The sequence below is a fragment of the Mustela putorius genome, unplaced genomic scaffold (assembly GCF_011764305.1).
Source record: "Mustela putorius furo isolate JIRA1106 unplaced genomic scaffold, ASM1176430v1.1 tig00000580_pilon_pilon_pilon, whole genome shotgun sequence".
NCBI lineage: Eukaryota > Metazoa > Chordata > Mammalia > Carnivora > Mustelidae > Mustela > Mustela putorius.
This window is the reverse complement of record NW_025421423.1, coordinates 6,711,960-6,730,638: the sequence shown is the minus strand read 5'-3', so window position 1 is coordinate 6,730,638 and position 18,679 is coordinate 6,711,960.

Genomic DNA, 18,679 nt, shown 5'->3' with positions numbered 1-18,679 from the left:
AGACTTACACTGAGGACTTCCACCAGTTTTCCCAGTTCTGCTGGGCCTGAGGTGAGGCTGGTGTTGGCAGTGACCCTGCGCTAATCATTAAATCCTTGCACCATGGTTGAGGATTCTTGTACTATACTTGAGGGTTGCAAAACAAAACAAAACACAACAGTTCACCCAAGTGCCTGCAGGCAATAGGAGTGGATTTTAGAACCTGGACATCCAGGCCTCAGGAACAGTAGAAACTAGAGACTTGTGTTGGGTCCTTGGTAGCTCTACGGACTCTATGCCTCTTCCCTCAAATGCTTTCCCATTTATATAACATAGCTACTCTCCCCCGCCTATGTCTCCTGGCTTCTCTACCAGCTTTGCCACCACCTTTGTGTCAATTACCCATGGCTCCTTCCTTGTAACTTTCATTCTATATGATTCTGCCACGTTTTCTCAGTTTTCTCCAGAGATAGAATCTGATAGAGTCAATTTGTCTTATTGCATCAGCCCAGCTTACTGATTACTTGAACTTGGATCGGCATCATCCCTTAATCCCATCAGCTGTGTCCAGAGGACATAGAGACTGATATAAAAAAAAACAATGCTGCCCTTCTTGCTTTCAAACAATACTGCAGGGCCATGGTAATCAAAAATAATATTGTGCCATCATGAAAGTAGACATACAGGCCAATGGAACAAAATCAGGAGTCGAGAAGTCAGCCTTCTCATGTACAATCAACTAATATTTAACAAGGAAGCCAAGAATACTCAGTGGGAAAAGGATAGTTTCTTCAATAACTAACGTTCAGGAAACTGGATAATCACATGCAGAATGAAAGTGCACCTTTATTTTACGTCACTCCCAAAAACGAACTCAAAATGGAGTAAGGACTTAAACATAGGTCCTAAAACATGAAAACTTCTAGAATACTAGAGAGGGAAAGATCCTTGGCCTTGGTCTTGGCAATCAATGATTTTTAAAATATGACACCCAAAGCACCAGCAATAAACGCATAAATAAATAAATAAATAAATAAATAAGTTAGACTGCATCAAACCAGGAAGCTTCTACACAACACAAGAAAGAGTCAACAAAATGGAAAGGTAACCTACAGAATGGGAGAAAATATTTGCAAATCATATATCACATAAGGAGTCAAAATTATCACCTCATACCTGTCAGAATAATCCTCATCAAAAATATAGGAGAAAACAAAAGTTGGCCAGGATGTGGAGAAAAAGGAACCCTTATGCTCTACTGGTAGGAATGTAAATTGGTATAATCACTAGGGAAAATAGTATGGAGATTTCTCAAAAAATAAAAATAGAGCTACCCTATGACTCAGCTATCCCATTTTCTGCATATATCCAAAGGAAATGAAATCAGGATCTCAAAAGAGATACCTGAACATCAAAGAGATGTTCGTTGAAACATTATTCACAATAGCCAAGATAAAGAAATAACCTAAGTGTCCATTTACAGCTGAATGGATGAAGAAAATGTGTGAGATATACGTATATAGAAATTCTGTATACATACATACATAGTAGAATATTATTCAGTCATGAGCAGGAAAAAAAGTCCTTCCATGTGGGACAACAAAGATAGACCCTGAGGGCATTATGCTAAGTGAAGTAAGTTGGACACAGAAAAATAAATGCTGCACTACCTCACTTATATGTAGAATGTAAAAAAGCCAAACTCAGAAACAGAATAGAATGGAAGTTACTAGAGGCTGGGGGAGAGGGAAGATGTTGGTCGAAAGGAATAAACTTACAGTTAAGATGGCTAAGTTCTGCAAATACAATGTACTGCATTGTAACTACAATTAACAATACTGCATTATATACTCAAAAGTACCTGAGACAGTAGATCTTAAACTTTCTCACCACCAAAAAAAGAAATGGTAATTATGTGAAGTAAAAAAAAGGTATTCACTTTTCCTACTGTGGTAATCATTTCACAATATATAAATTTATTAAATCAACACATTGTATTAAGACATTGGGTGTCTTAAACTTACATAATGTTATATGTCAATTGTATCTAAATAAAGCTGGAAAAAAATAAACAAAATAAAAATGAAATAACATTGCTGCCAAAGTATTATCTATTTAGCTCAGATTGGATTCATAGCATGGCTGCTCAGAAAAAAACTGCATTAGTTGTTAAAACTTGTTTACCTCAATTTTCTCATTTACAAATGATGGCAAGGCCACCTTTACCTCTTTCAAAGAGATATTATGATTATAATATGAGATGTGGGTTTTAAAATCACCTAAAAAAGTTAAAAGTCACAAGAACTGTGGTTCTGGTATTATTATACCTAAAATATTTTTATCATCATCACATTAAAGATACAACAATAGAAGTCTACCCTATGGCTACCATACTGAAGGGAAAAGGATAATACCTATGATCTTCGAATATCATCTTTCAGCATCATTTCTCCTTCTTGTTCCTATACCATTTATTATATGTTTATATCTCTATTTTCTCCACTAGACCATTAACTCACCAAATATTTTCTGAGCCGGTCACTATGCTAGGAATCTGATATGCAACACTGGGCAACATAGAGTGGTCTCTGAACCCAAGGATTTTATTGTCCAACCCAAAAGACAGACAACTAAAAATCTGTACCTACAAGCAGTGATAAGCATACAATAGCTTTGTATGTCCAACTTAGTATCCAGCATCTAAGAAAGTATTCACAAGGCCGTGACCATGTGTAACTGCTACCATCGTGCCTCCCAGTAGATAACGGGAGTGTTCGCTGAAGGATGAGTGCACTGTAACAAGTTCAACCTTCTGGGACCCATCCAGGAAAAGGATATAGTCTAGTCTGAAACTTAGAGAAGGAATTCCCAGGAAGAGAGTCTTTCTTAGGTTAGAGAAGCCATTATCAAAAAGTCAGTTGCTGACGAAATATGTGTGAAAGTAAATAGGCACATGCTAAGCACTCAATAAATTTTAGCTGCTATTATTTTTTTTTTCATTTTTATTGTCTCTGGACTACAAATACACCACTATAATGAAGAATCAAGCCAAGCCTTTAGAGGCTTTTCATAATATATTTTAAAAGCTGCAACATAAACTATGTACATAGAGCAAATTATTTGACTCACGTTATAATTGAATCCGGGCTAAAATTAGTTGTCTCCTAGTGGGGGCTTCAAAATCATTTTTATTTCCTTGATTGTCTTTGAAAATGATCCTGTAAACACATGATAGAAACAATAGAACAAAGAGGGAATGATCAAACCAGGTACAGTTTGTGAGAACAATGGCTATTTGTTGTGTTTAAATTTCTAGGAACGTGATACACTCCATAACTGTGGCTTCACTCTCACTGCATTCCATTAAATGTGGGAGATTGTTGGTTGGTTATGCTGAGTGCTTCTTTTCATTATCCTTACAGCACAAATAATAAGTTGATTTTCAAAGTGCAAATGCTTTCTTTTTAATCAAGCTTTTGCCAGAGTGGAACTTAAGTTCAAGAGTTGTTATTACTTTAAAAATCTGTCTTAACAACACAAATCACTATGGTTTCTAAGCACTCTATTGCCTCCAAATCGTGTTAACATGTGCACCCAGAGACTTGGGTGTTGGGCCAAATCTTATAAATCTAAATGAGAAAGAAAACAAAGTTCAATGACTATAGATAGAAAAACAAGTACTGTGAATGAACTGGTTTTAAACACTTTGGGTTATTTTAAATATCATACAGAATAAGGATGTGAAAATATTGTCTACCTACTTGTTCTCAAATTACTAATTCTGAAAAGTACAAAGAATATCTTTATTAGGTACCTGCTCTTATACCAATTTAAAGAAAAAAAATCTTTTACAACAAAAGGATCTTCACATTTGGGAAGATGCCCTATGAGTAAACACTTCTGTTTAATTTATTTGGAAGCATTTAAGGTAACAGTCCAGTCAATTAAATAATAAGCTCAGGGTCCATTACCCAAATTAATGGTAGAATATCTATTGTACTGCTTTTCCCAAAAATTCAAAACATACTACACTGTATTTCATAACTCCATATAATGTTTGGACTAACACTGAGAATTTGATTGGGATTGTAGGGTTCCTTATGGTATCATCCCCCTATCATTAAGTCTACTTGCCTTGAAGGTAATGTACAATCACCAGGAAGCCTTTGACGTTAATCTGCCTTGATGATAGAATAGCCTTTTCTCAGCAGATAGAAAAGGATCAAAGAACAGCCCTCGTCTGCAGTCCTCTTTTAAAAAGCAAATAAAACAGGGAGGGATAGCATGAAAGACACAAATTCTCTATAAAAGGACATATTATACATTTATTTGATTTTTTAAATTTACACACACAGAAAGCCATGAATGTTTTTGTATTTATATGTATAAAAACTTCAAACAATAGTGTCACTACTTCCCAGATGCTTTCCCCAAGACAGCTGCTACTCTATTTGGTTTAAAGCATATGGCACACATGTTCATATAGATATGTAATTTTGTATTTCCTTTTTTAGGTTAATCGGTGCCTTTATTTATTTTCCTGAAAGTTTCTTCTGGGGCACCTGAGTAGCTCACTAGATTGGGTGTCTGCCTTCAGCTCAGGTCACGATCTCAGGGTCATGGGATGGAGTCCTGTATCAGGCTCCCTGCTCAGCAGAGAGTGTACTTCTCCCTCTCCCTCTGTGCCACCCCTGCTTCTACACTCTCTCTCTCAAATAAATAAGTAGAATCTTCAAAGAAAGAAATAAAAGGTAAGTTTCTTTTTTGCCTAAAAATATATCCTGGAGTTTTTCAAATGTCAGTACATGTATATATAGCTACCTGATTCTTTGGAACTGCTACAGACTCGGTATTCTATGAATGTGAGCACCACAGTTTATTCAACTAATTGCCAATTGATGGATTTTGTTCTTACAAATAATGCTGTGGTAAACATACTTCTACTTATTATATCCACATCTGAATACTTCCCTAAGATAGATACCTGAAAGTGGGATTGCTGCCTTGATGATTATATATATTTAAATACTTATGAGCTGCTGCCAAATTTGACCATCCAAAAGGTTATACCAATTTATACATCCAGCAGCAGAGCATAAATAGGACTTCCCAGTTCCCTATACTCTCATGATTATCGAGATTAAAATTTGCCAATGTGTTAGGTGAAAATATCTTACTATTTTTTTTGCATTTTCTTGATTTTTAGTAAGGTTGAGTATCCTTACATATGTTTATGGGGCATTTGTATTCCTTCTTCTGAATTCTGTTATTATTTACTATACATCTTCTGTTAGGATTGCATTTCGCCCTATAAGACAACTCAAAGAATTGGACTTTGAGGGGAAGGATGGTACTTCAATGGGAAAATGAGAAACACTATAGACAAATATATCCTCCATTATTACTGAATATTGTAAACCACAATAATGACTGAGTAGTAATTGAATAGATTTAATGTACTACCATAAGATAATATGAATTCTAGGATTCAGAATGCTGTGTAAGTTTTACTTAATAGTATTTCAGAAAACTTTTGACAGCTTACTTAACTCCTCTGCTGCTTAGTCACCTCATCTGTAAAATGGAGATACTCTTACCTACCTGATAGAGTTGTTTTGGGGATTAAATGAGTTTGATGTATGTGTGTATATGTATATATATATATATATATATATATATATATATATATATATATATATAGTGCTTGGAATAGTGCCTGGCCTAGAGTAATTGCTATACTGATATTAATTATTATTACAATTTCCAGTAGGAATGTTGTGTAAATAACTCATTGTACCTCGTTTTACATGTGTGGATGAATAGAATGTATGTGAAAAATGGTGATATAAAGAGCAACACAAGAATTACTTCAAATATATGTATATATATATGGATATAAATTCTCCATATATATATATATATATATATATATATATAGTGATATATATGTAGTGATAATTTCTCATTATGTGAATGGGGAATGGTATGATGAACAATAATTGTGAAATCTCCCAAGAGAAGAACAGGTATCTGAGAAATCTATCTGTTGTTGCCAACCAGTTGTTTTGGTTCTATTTCTCTTCCTGGAGTGCAAGTAGGTGAGTGTGTGAGGGGCAGGAAAGCCAACTAGGGCAGGAAATCCTACCAGAAAACATTCAAAGCAGAGGGTACTAGTAAAACATCCAAGTCAAAATCTTCGAGGGCAACATGAATGTTAGGAGCTCCTCAGACACAATGTGAAGAGCGGGAGGGACTCAGCCCAGTCCCAGAAACAGGACAGAATTTGAGTCAGAATGAGAACAGTCAGGAATCAAAGAACAGGAAGTGAGTCAATTGCATCACTCTTGCTTGAACTGTATGACTCACTTTTATGAGTCACTGGGTATTAGGCAGGCTTACACACAAAGGACAAAAAGATTCAATACTGAAATCAAATGGACAATTACCATGATCTAGATTGACTAGACTAAAACGACCATGATCTCGAGTGTGTGTATAGCTGCTTTGTGCCATGGACATGATATGCAGCAAGTACTCTGAATTCAGGATTCTAAGGACTCTGAATATGACACTAAGGATCTGCTCATCACACTGCAGTCCAGGACTCAAAGACATGGACCGACTGTATATAGGTATCTAACCAATGTGCTTCCAACATTAACTCTACTCCCCATTGATAAATTTGAACATTAAAATGGATTTTTTTAAAGATTTTATTTATTTATTTGACAGATAGAGATCACAGAGAAGCAGGCAGAGAGAGAGAGAGGAAGGGAAACAGGCTCCCTGCTGAGCAGAGAGTCCGATGCGGGGCTTGATCCCAGGACCCTGAGACCATGACCTGAGCCGAAGGCAGAGGCTTATCCCACTGAGCCACCCAGGCACCCCAACATTAAAATGGATTTTAAAGGTGTAAAGAGGCTTCTGTACTAGCAAAACAAAAACAAACAAACAAACAAAAACAATATAAATGAGAGAACAAGAGATTATATTTGCTTTCCTAAACCCCAAAGTTAAAATCATGGTGAATTCTTCCTAAACTAAGACAACTGCAATGAAAACTTTACTTCCATGCCTTCTCTTCAAGATCTTAGTCTCTGCTTTGTATTTGCAGAAAGGTATCTTTCATTTTCTTTTTAAGATTCTGAATATTTAAGGTTAACATATCCTCTATTTCTGGAGACTCATTCTGGTATTAGGACCATTGACTGTTTGACATATTTGTATGTTAGTGAAATTTTGCAGAGATTTTTCAGTGAGGAATTTTAGTGATAGTATTAATTTTGAGTATCACACGTGCTATTATAAAATTATATGCACAGCATAAATTACAACAGCGTCTTGCCCATATTTTGTTTGAGAGGGGAGGGTGAAGTATGAGGGGGTAGCGGGAGGGAGAGCTTGAGGAGGGAAGCAGGTTGTGGAAAAGGCCCTGTATTGTGGTCAAAATCCGTGATTGAGATAAGTATCACCACTTACCAGCTAGACAAATCACTGAGCTTCCTTTCTTATATTTGTAAAATAAATAACTGTGGGGATTAAAAATCTAATATGTGTGAAATTTCTCCATAATAATAATATTAGCTGACACTTTGGAATGCATACCATGTGCCAAGAACTCAGCTAAGTGCATTATATGGATCATTTCATTAAATCCTCACAACAACCCTGTGAGTTAAGAATTAGTTACATCATTTTACAGATGAACAGCTTGGAGAAGTCAAATAACTTGCCCAAAGCTACAGTGCTTGTAAACGTAGTAAGTGGGGTTCAAAATCAGCATTAACTCCAAAATTAAACTTAATCACTGTTTTATATACTACTTCCTTCCATCTTTTATTGGCTCCTAATACACATATCAGCACAAAGTAACTTCCAGCTGTTGTGCCAACTCTGACTCTCAAGAATTCTACGTTTGACAATGATTTTTCTTACTAGACCATTATTGCTCAATAAACCATTGTGCTAAGTGTTTCATCTAAAAATTTCATTTCATTTAATTCTCATAATAATCCTATGTTGTAGAGTTATCCCATTTTACAGAGGAGGAAAAGTTAATCAGACTCTGCAATATCACACAGTTAGGTATATGGGAACCATGATTTGAACCCAAATTCACCTGGCTCCAGGGTCCACTTTCTTAAAGGCAATACTATATAAAGTCCCTTCTTATTCAGGGATAAGTTCTAAAGTCAGTATATAAGGATAAGGCAAGAATCATATTTAATCAAAGCAACCACTAAAAATCCCTTTAATCACAGATCGAGTACCATATGTGGACGTATTCTAGACCACAATGGGGACCCATTCATGCAACACCAGAAATTTTTCCTCCAAGACTAGAACAGATTGTTGTTCCTTCAATTGAGCACAGATGAAATAGTTAATGTTTAAGAGGCCATCTTTTTGAAAAGCAAGTGTCTTTAACATAAGAATCATGCCCAGCTCAATAAAGTGTTCTTTTTATAAGTAAATGGGGGGGGGGTGGCAGTGGGGGAGAAGTAAATGGAAACTGAAGCCAACTGACTGAATAGCGAAGTAATGTTTCCCATTTCGTGCTCTCTCCGGGGCATATAGCCATTGAATGAAAGGCTCACCTGTACTACTAACTTCTCACTTTTTTTTTTCCTTTTGAACACATGTAATGTGCTGCCACAACTGTGATGTAAGGCTACATCAAGGGTCAGGGGGAAATAGCTTCATCACAAATGATTCATGTAGGTGATAAGAGTGGCAGTTCCTGCTTAAGTATTGGCTAAATCTGAAGCTCACTTTTCCTCTCATCTTCACATAGTTTATGCTTCTCTTTTGTAATATTTAACACGCTTTTCTTATTTGACTGCAAGTCCCCAAGGGCAGGAATGATGATTGTCCTCCTAATCACTTTATCCCAGAATGGGGATAGGTGGAATAATGGTCCAACTCAAAAAAATGTTGTTGGGTAATGAATGAAGAGACAAATAAATGATTGTGTTCTCTTTAAAATTAGAATTTTGCTGCAATGTCAGAAGAACCCATCTAACTAGAAAAAAAAAAGAAGAACCCATATTATTTTATGGTGTTAACCTTCACTCGGTTTGACCCTCTCATGCAGAAGGCAATCTGTTAGATTTCTGGGACCTCTACCTATCACATGTGCTGAGCACTTTATTACACAAAATGTTGAGTGAGGATAAGAGAATGGACTCAGCAGTCCAATTGCCTGAGTTCATGGGCCCAGGCATTTACCTAACCACTCTAAGCCTCAGTTTCTTCCTCTATAAAATGGGTGAGATAAAAAATTATAACTAACCTTTCTTAAGTATAAATTATAGGACTGGCACTGTTCTAAATGCTTCATACAGTGAAGTTCATTTAACATTCCCAGACCCCCTGCAAGATGACATCTATAAATTTAAGCATCTTATTCTGGTTTTGCGGCCAAGAAGCAGGAAGCCAACCTGGCATTTTACTGGATCATTTCAACTCCAAATGCTGTGTCTGTAGCCTGTGCTGTCACAGTGTGGCCACGCTTAAGGTGGCCAGCCTCAAAAAGCATTAGGCACAGTGTCCAATACATAAATAAGTCTCAATAAGGTCTGATCATTAATAATAAAAATAACAATATAATAATTGCATGCTCTGCATTCAAGAGGGCATAGTAACCACAGGGAATGCTGTGGTCAGGCTTCCCTAATCCCCCATCAAAACAAAGACTTCATTATCCCAGCTACCAGAAATATTGATGGTTGACAACTCATGACCAAGTCCCAAGTCTTTGGGAATGGCCCTCAGATAAATGCACCTAGATTCACACCCTTTCGAGACAGTTTTCTTCCAATATCTGGTTGATGAGACAAGGATGGGGGAGTGGGAGCAAAAGTCCTGTCCCCTTGTCTAAATTTGGAACAACCCTGAGAGACCAGCCCTCTCCAGAGGCTTCCTGTGGGGTCTGCTGAGATTTCTACTCCAACTACATCACCTCCTCCCTCTGTACAATCTTGCTTCCCTCACCCTCTATGGTGCTGTTCCCAAGCACATTCTCCAATAAATTTCTTGCATTCAAATCTTCATGGGAGAGTCTGTTTCCAGAAGAACTGGCCTAAGACAGTAAAAAGACTACACAGTGTCTCACAGCTTCCTGAAGAATCAGGATGCTCTACGAGAGCTTGGTTTCTCAAAGAGAATTGACTCCCAGATCTCTGACAGACCTGGGAGAGCAGTCCTCTCCCATCATGGGCACATTCTTTCTGGAATCCTCTTTCTTTCTTTCTTTCTTTCTTTGTTACATTCCTACCCAAATGCTTTTCCTGATACACACCCTTCTCTACCCACCTATTTCCATATTGAATTTGTCATCGACTTTTTCACTGACAAACTGATAATAAAGGTCTATGAAATTACTTAACAAGGTTGGAGTCAATTTATCAATTATAATAAAAACATTAAAAGTGTCAAAACTAGACTTTCCAAGGAAATATAAAATCGAATCCAATTTAAAATGTCCTGACATTCATCTCTTAATTTTGATGCCTAAATAGGAACACCATCCTCAAAATAATCTTGATTTGACTTAGGCACAAATATTGACTCTTACATTTATATATTAAAAACTCAAGTTATTAATACAGAGTTGGTGATAATCTTGCAACTTCCCTAAATTGTACTGTAAAAACAGAGTTTCCATCTCAGATTACTCCTTGATAGAGCCCAAATGAACCTGCAAATTTATATTCTCTGTATTGGCTGGGTTGAGCTTTCCTGACCTGGGCCCAACAGTCTCCAACCTTGATAGATTGTGCAAAGAGTTATGTATAAGTTCACAAATTTAACCAGGAAAAAAAAATTGTTCATGAATCTTCAATGCCTGAGCCTAATAACACAATATTTCACTCCTGATTCTTGCAAAAGAATTCTGAGGTTCACTTGCCATACTCCAGTAAGTGAGGGTGTTTCACCTAACAATTGGTCAAGTCTGCCTGGAATATTAACTTTTGAGTGATCTTGGATTGACATTATTCTGAAAAATAAAAAGCCTGTGAATTTTATTTATATCCAAACACTTGCTCATAGGACAATAAAGTAATTTTACACTAATTGGCTAACAGAACATGTGATACACTGGAGTGATACTAACAAAGCAGAAACATAAGAGAAAGAGAGTAGCAAACACAAGCTGTCGTTCCAAGACTGCAATCCTCAGAGGAAATGCGGCAGGCATTTGCCCATGAAGAAATGCCCATGGTCTTCCATATGGGGGCATCCCTCAGCCTATTTTTGGTAGTGGTATAAATTAAAATTTGAGGGACACAAGTAACATTTTGCAGAGAGTTTGTTATGGTTGAAGGTGTGTGCACCAGCTCCCCCCAAATTCATATGTTAAAATCCTAACTCCCAAAGGTGATGGTATTAGGAGGAGGAATGTTTGGGAGGTGATTAGGTCAAGAGGGTAGAGCTCTCACGAATGGGATTGGTGTCCTTATAAACGAAACCCCATGGGGTTCCTTAGACTCTTCCACCATGTAAAGATACAAGGAAAAATCTGCCGCCCAGAAGAGGGCTCTCACCTAACCAGGAGGCACTCTGATGGCAAACTTCCAGCCTCCAGAACCATGAGAAATAAATTTCTGTTGTATACAAACCACCCAGTCTGTGGTGTTTGGTTCTAGCAGCCTATCGGACTAAGACAGGGTTCTCACATCTCAAGATGACTTCTCTAAGCATCCACAGAAGCTCTCCCCCATAGAAGGAGTACTTGAAGTTTACCCAAAATAAATAACTGTAGCTTTTTTCCCTTTCCTTGTCAGAGAAAGGAAGGGTCACAACCATCTACACGTGACTCAGCGTCTCTTAGAAGGAAGTGAGGCTCATTGAATCTGGAAAGTAGAGGATCCAAAGTTCAGAATTCTACCTCGGCAACTTAGAGAAACCTCTTCTGTCAACATAGTCCAGCAGCCCCAGCTGTGATGACTGCCCATTCCTCCACAGAAGCAGCCATAACTGGCGGTTTTATTTTCACTGGCAGCTCCTTTTATGATTCAGATGTTCCCAGTTTCCTCAGTTAGTTTTTCCAGAGCTACTAAACCATCTTTCCATATTATGTGCAAATTGACAAGGTGTCAGGGAGGTGGGATGTAGTTAACTGACTGTATTCTTTTCAGCTTTTATTATTTTACTGCAAAGGGTAAAGAGGCCCCTGTGTTGGGGATTAACTGTTTACCCAGTTTCTAAATTTTTAAATATACTACATTTTAAGCTCAAGCCCCAATTTGAATAATGACGAAATAAATTGCTTTAGCTTTTTTTTTTTTTTTTCCGGATCCTAGAAAAGTTTACAAAGACACAGCTTAGATGTTGTTTTTAAATAGCACATAACTCTTACCTCCCAGCATTCAGATGCAGAGAAGTAATTCAGAACAAGTGGTTTGAATGAACCTTAGGATATTTATGAATATATAAATTATAAGGAAAATAAAAGAGATCAAAATATGTTTTCTTTTAGTTAAAATTATTTGATGTGCTGCAATGTACATTATCATCATTGAGCATTTTTACCTTCATTTAAATGAGTGTGTTTTTAAAAAATGCATGTTAATCACAAGATTTTAACGTGGAAGAATTATACACTAAGCTTTAAAAAAATCTTCAGAAGCAAACCAAGAAACAACTCTTACCTGTAGAAAACAAACTGCTGCTTACCAGAGGGGAGGTGGGTGGAAGGTTGGTGATGGGGATTAAGGAGTACATTTGTCGTGATGAGCACTGGGTGATGTATGAAATTGTTGAATTACTATATTGTACACCTGAAACTAATATATCAGTGTATGTTGACTACACTGGGCTTAAAATGAAAACTTACTAAAAATAAGCAAATAAAAATTAAAACACCAAAAAAAATCTTTAGAAAATCTGATGTCAAGAAGAATGCAAAAACTGAGATGAAAGCTATTAAGTAGGTGACTGCTGAAGTCCTTTCATTTATAAGAGGCTGACATCTAGAAGTTCTTTGTTTGCAGTTGGGTTGAGAATTCCCCTTATCAAATTTAATAAATTTAGATAAATGCATTATGTGTCATTTGCACTCTTCTCTGTTAATTCAAACCGAATACACAGAACATGGTGGGCTTGATTGGATGGTTGGATTTTGACCTATTATTTCACACAAAGAATTTGAGACAACTGGCAAACAAAAACCAAGAAATGCAATAGTGGGATATAAATGCATGTAAAACACAAAATCAAAAAATTAAAATAAAAAAAGCAAAAACAAACAAAAAAATGTCATTATACTTGTTTTACCTGAATCTCCAAGTTGGTACTGAACTTTCTGGTAAAGACAGTGAAAGGGGTAATTAGGACCAATTATATTTCTTATTTCTAGAAAGGAGGGAATATGATGGTTCTTAAAAGGAAACAAGATTTTTCTCTAAATTATTTCTAAAAGAGTTGCTCACCGATAATTTTATGTTAATACAACTAAGATAGAAGAGAAAATCTTCAACTTTATTTCCAGCAAACGCTTTAGCAAATTTTGTTGTAACAAGTAAAATAAAAGACAAGTGCATAATGTGAAGTCTAATTTATTATGTGCAATGCTTCAATTAAAAGGAAATAACTAATGCAATCTGAATGTACAGGTTTAGTGGTGGTTAAATCCAGTTAAGAGGGAGAATAAATTGATCTATGCCTTCCGTTACACTCTATTGAAATGTAAAAAGGCTTTCAAAGACTTTGGAGTTAAGTAATACAGTTTACCTATATACTGAAGCCCTGTATTTTTCATACTGGTGGTGGTGGTGGTGGTGGTTTTTTATGGTATATAGAGTTTGTGTTTTGTCAGTGATAATAGCTAATATTGAGTACTTGCTATGTGCCATTGTGATAACTCAGGAATTCAGAAAGTTTACTCCATCAAAATTTGCACCTTCTTTTCTACTCAGATGTTGGATCTTAGGCTTGATGACTGACCCATTCTTTCCATGCTATACACCACTTGGCTTAACTTTCTCTTTATGAATTTTCCAAAACCACCAGTAACACTTCTCATCACATCCCAACACTTATGCCACTTTAACACAAAGAAATACGTATTAGAACATTTCAACCTAAGATTTGTTCCCAGCTGTGGCTGAGTCTATTTGGCCATAATTGTAAACTCATATGTATATAAGGATTGGCATTTTAAAGAGATTTAAAGAGGTTCTGCTCCCAGCAGCTTCTATCAGGTGCTTTTTTGTCTTGTCTGTTTATGGGTGAAGACTTTTGTTTCAATGTTTTCTACTTTTTTTTTCTCTATGAATCACTTTTATACTCTTTCAGACCAGAGGAAGAGGGTGGGAGGGAGGGCCAAAGCTGAAACGTCTAGTGGCCCCTACCATGCATACCCCCATACATGTGATACATCTATTCTTCTGATTCTTCTGATTGCTAAATAGCAAGTAAAATATGGTTAATACAGCTAGTACCTAATCTGCTGGAAGTAGGAAAGTCTGCCTCCTATTATTGCACATTTATTTGGTATCATGAACAATTTGGGGGAGGTACAAAAGAGTTAAGTTCATATATATATATATATGTATATATACATATATATATATAAAATTGCAGGAAGGGTGGATCTCAATATCTCCTTGTACAATCGAACCTATTTTCCTTGGTTCAAAGGTTCACTTATTAAAACAAAGACATGAAAGAAATGCAAACAATGCATTTAAGACTATAAATGTCAATGCTATGTGGTGTGTGTGTGTGTGTGTGTGTGTGTGTGTGTGTCTGCATGTCTGACTGTTGTAAAATTATCAGCACCAAAGATGTTTCTCCAAGCAGTACTTTCATGGGCTCAAGAGAATCTAGAATATATCAATTCATCTGGCTGAAAGGACTTTAAAAAATATTAACTAATCCTTAAGCCTAAAAGACAACATGAGAAAAGATAACATGATGCTTCAAGCTCACTTCAAAGGAGTATCATTTGACTCAGATTTCTATAGATCACAGAAGTCTTTGTTCATGAGGTTCATGATGGAAGCTTTAAATGTCCATTTATTCAGGGCCTTGTCTTCTAAAATCCATGATACAAAGGAGCACCAAGTAGAATTCTACATAATTCCATTCATTAAGATATTCTAGAATGAAAATTGGCACCTGTATATGAAAAACGCTCAGTGTTCCTAATTTTGTATTCCACAATTAGAATGAACGCCATGGAGGTTAAGAGAAGGGGGAAGATTCAGAATTTGTAAAGATTTTCTACAAGAAAAGAAACCAACATCTGTACAATTATATGACCACTGAAGATATTTCACCTTAAAATAATGTCAAATCCTAAAGGAACAGAGAGTAGTCTGTCTAGTCAGTTTATTCTGCAGAGTGTCCGAACTTTAAGTACATGTTTACTGTAAGCATTTAAAATTTTCCATACTACTAACTAGATACTCTGCCAAGCTCCTTGCCTGCATCTTTTCATTTCATCATCACAAAAGCCCTATATGTGCTTTCCCCATTTTATAAATGAAGAAACCAGCATTCAGAATGGTCACAAAAGAGATAAATCAGGAGGCAGACTTCAGTCTGACTGATCAGGAACCTACTATGTTGACAGTCCAAGCTGGCAAACAATCAGATGTCACTTTTCACTATTATAAGACAGAGGATTCACTGAAGGTAAAGAGATTTAGGAATTTGAATTTAGGACATCTGAGTTTAAGTTACGTGATCTTGGTCGGTCACTTAACCGCTGAGGTCTCAATGTCCTCTTCTATAAAAGTGACACAAAATGAAAAAATAGTGTCTGAAAGTTTTTGTATAAATCAATTGAAATAATGCATACTATTTTATCAATAGTATGAAGTTTTGTATAGATCTTATTACTATCATTAATTTCCTGAGGTTTGATCCCTCTCTTCTGATTATCTCTTCAAATCTGCACTGGTATGGGACTCAGGCTCATTAGAATGCTCCAAGTAAAAACTGGAAGTGTTTCTCTATAAATAAAATGTGTGAAATTCAGAGCATAGACACTGCAATGTTTTTTGGGTTTTGTTTTTTGGCTCCTCAGAAATGTACTTGCTTATTTCCTGGCTCCTAAATATTTCAAATATGAAAGGTAACTGGTTAATTACTTGCTAAATTACTTATAACTTTAATTTGCATATCACTTTTTTACATTGAAGTGTGTAAAAGAGGTGCTGCTAATTTGAAAAAAATGATAACCATTATTTTCTACTAATATTTTTTTATCATCTCCAATGTGTAAATAAAGACTTTACAGACAGAATTGAAATCAAATTGAATGTAGTCCATACTTTTTTTTTCATATTTATAGGTAATTTACCAAATGCTAAAAGTTCCCTATTCATCACTTTTTACTGTCTGAATGAAATAATGTAGAATTAACATGCCATAAAAAACTTAATCATGGCCCCATTGTTTGTTAATTATTTTTGTTGTTTTGCAGATTTCCATAATGTTTCAGCTGTGCTGCAAAATATCTTTCTACCTCTACTTCTTGGTTTTTCTTTCTTTCTTCCTTTTGTTCTTTTTCTCTTCTTTGTTTTCTGGTATTAATTTCTATGAAGGAGATCATTTTATCAGAAAGGATGAACAATTGTGCACCCTTCCATAGATGTCGATAGCTTAATTTTATAATCAGCATAGAAATATTCCTACTCTTTCAGAGCATCAACAGTGTAAGTACTTCCATCTCGGTATTTTAATTTTCCTATGTAATTACATGTGGCTCTTTAATCTCACTGAAGTATATTAGGTAAAGAGTGAGTTTTCTCAGTGTTGATATGCAAGCTTCCAAGAAGCAGTCACTTAATAATAGCATCCCCCACTGCTTTTACACCTATGGACAAGAATTATATTTTGATATATTTTTCCTTCTTGATAATCAGTTATCCTTAAATTGGCCAATTTAAGTTTTTCACCCTCAGAAATGTATATTTGAAAGCTAAATTAAACTTCAGTTATGCAGAAGTGACATTTTGTATAACCCAAGTTGCCATATAGTTGAAGACAATAAAATTTGGAAACCCCTATGGTTACTATGACAAAAACAAAATATATGTTTATATGTCTTTGTATATATGTGTGTGTGTATATACACACACATATATATGGTTATATATATATTTAGGTTTTATTTTATCCTATTAGCCCCACATTATGATTTCTGGCATATGTTGTATTTTCTTTTATCTGTCATTCTTCTGTTGATTCCTTTATGTTTGGTATCCTTACAAAGAACCCGATTGCAATTCAGAAGTATCTTCCATTTCAAGCTTTATTCATCATATCTTCTTTTTTTTTTCATCATATCTTCTTAATGCTTTGTTAGAATGACAAAATTCTCCAAAGTTAGTGAGATCCCAAAGCACGGAACTTTTCATTTGTTTCTGCATTCTACACTAACATGTCCCTAACAGAGAGCCATAACATGTGATGTGTCAATAGTTACTAACTTATGAGTATTCCCAGCCTTTATTTAACTCTGGAAACTGAGGAAGATTCTGCCTTGAGGCCCTCAGTCACCTGACAACTGGATTGAGCCTAGTTCTTTTATTTTTTGGTTTTTTTTTTTTTTTTTTTTTTTCTTTTTTAAATTTAATTTTATTTTTTTTCTGTGTTCCAAAATTCATTGTTTATGCACCATTCCCAGTGCTCCATTGCCCTCCATAATACCTACCACCAGGCTGACCCTACCCCCCAACCCCCCTTCAAAACCTTCAGTTTGTATTTCAGAGTCTATAGTTTCTCATGGTTTATCTCCCACCCAATTTCCCCCAACTCATTTCTCCTCTCCATCTCCCAATATCCTCCATGTTATTCCTTCTGCTCCACAAGTAAGTGAAACCATATGATAACTGACTCTTTCCACTTGACTTATTTCACTCAGCATAATCTCTTCCAGTCCTGTCCATGTTGATACAAAAGTTGGATATTTATCCTTTCTGATGGAGGCATAATATTCCATTGTATATATGGACTATATCTTCTTTATCCACTCATCTGTTGAAGGGCATCTTAGTTCTTTTTCCACAGTTTGGTGACTGTGGCCGTTGCTGCTATGAACATTGGGGTACAGGTGGCCCTTCTTTTCACTACATCTGTATCTTTGGGGGAAACACCCAGTAGTGCATTTGCAGGGTCATAGGGGAGCTCTATTTTTAATTTCGTAAAGAATCTCCACACTGTTTTCCAAAGTGGCTGTACCAACTTGCATTCCCACTAACAGTGTAAGAAGGTTCCCCTTTCTCCACATCCTCTCCAACACTTGTTGTTTACTGTCTTGTTGATTTTGGCCATTCTAACTCATGTAAGGTGGTATCTTAATGTGGTTTTGATTTCACTCTCCCTGATAGCTGATGATGATGAACATTTTTTCATGTGTCTGCTAGCCATTTGTATGTCTTCTTTGGAGAAGTGTCTGTTCATGTTTTCTGCCCATTTTTTGACTTGGTTATCTGTTTTGTGTGTGTTGAGTTTGAGGAGTTCTTTATAGATCTTGGATATCAGCCCTTGGTCTGTAGTGTCACTTGCGAATATCTTCTCCCATTCTGTGGGTTGCCTCTATTTTGTTGACTGTTTCCTTTGCTGTGCAGAAGCTTTTGATCTTGATGAAGTCCCAACAGTTCATTTTCGCTTTTGTTTCCTTTGCCTTTGAAGACATGTCTTGAAAGAAGTTGCTGTGGCTGATGTTGAAGAGGTTACTGCCTAT